Source organism: Bos mutus, chromosome 19 (assembly GCF_027580195.1).
Source record: "Bos mutus isolate GX-2022 chromosome 19, NWIPB_WYAK_1.1, whole genome shotgun sequence".
Taxonomy (NCBI): domain Eukaryota; kingdom Metazoa; phylum Chordata; class Mammalia; order Artiodactyla; family Bovidae; genus Bos; species Bos mutus.
Window position 1 is genome coordinate 57,551,398 of NC_091635.1, and position 1,154 is coordinate 57,552,551.

General features: G+C 37.9%; 1 non-coding gene across 1 annotated transcript; it reads left to right on the plus strand.

The window, feature by feature from the left end:
• The first annotated feature begins 794 nt into the window (after positions 1-794).
• On the plus strand, positions 795-935 carry LOC138984052 (U4 spliceosomal RNA). Its single transcript, XR_011461408.1, has one exon. It is a non-coding gene; the product is annotated as a U4 spliceosomal RNA (small nuclear RNA).
• The last annotated feature ends 219 nt before the right edge of the window (positions 936-1,154 follow it).

Consider the following 1,154-nt stretch of genomic DNA (forward strand, 5'->3'; position numbering starts at 1 on the left):
TTCTACAGGACAACCAGGTCACCGTTGTTGTTGTTGTTACAGGAAGCATCACTGAACCGGAGTTTCCCCTGCTGATGTTTATATCACCAATGACACTCACTATATGCTGCTGGAACCCTTGGTTACTTGAAGTCTCTTGCGCTGCTACTACAGGAGCAAGAAGCAGAGAACATATATTCTTCCTTTTTCCAAACTGCTAAAATCTCATCAGTGCTTCTTACTGATATATCTTAACAAGAGCACAATTAGCCAAAGAGACTTGAAATTGTAATTTTCATGCTTCTAGCTCAGAAACAGAATGGTGAATATACAGCAAGTCCAAATCTAAGAGCCAACAGACAATTCATGAATATTTATTTGCATTTGGACACAAGATGATTCTTGCTTCTCTGTTGCTAATAGAATATAAGATGGCAAATCAAGAGAAGAACTATCACAATAATTTAGCAAGAGAATTTTGTGACTTGAAAGTAGTGAAGATATTGAGAAGTGGATATGTCTGAAGATAAAATAGGAATTTTTGATAGGTTGAAAATAAGCATGAGAGAAAAGGATGATGAAAAGATATGTTGGCCATTATCAGAGATGGAGAAGTTTCCAGGAAGAAACTGGTTTGCTGGGGGTGGGGGACTGTTGATCATGAACTCAGTTTTGGACTTCGAGGCAGTCATACGAATCTGTCATTCAGGAGAGAAATAATATAACCAAATCAAGCCATAAAGCTGGTTGAGATCACTAAGGAAGTGAGAGTAGATAGAAAAAGGGTAGAGGATTAACCTCTGAGGCATCTTTAGAGCTTTGCGCAGTGGCAGTATCGTAGCCAATGAGGTTTATCCGAGGCGCGATTATTGCTAATTGAAAACTTTTCCCAATACCCCGCCGTGACGACTTGAAATATAGTCGGCATTGGCAATTTTTGACAGTCTCTACGGAGACTGAATAAAAAGAAAAAAAAAAAAGAAAAAAAGAAAAAGTATCTTTAGCTGAAAAAAGTTTAGGGACTGTATATTTTCTTTCTAATTTTTATTACCTGCTGTACCCAAGACCCAAGACAGAAAACAACAGTGAGTTTTACTTAAGGCAATGCAGGGACCAGGAAATAGAGATCTGAGAACCAGGGCAACACATTGGTTTTACAAAATATAAAGAGAAAC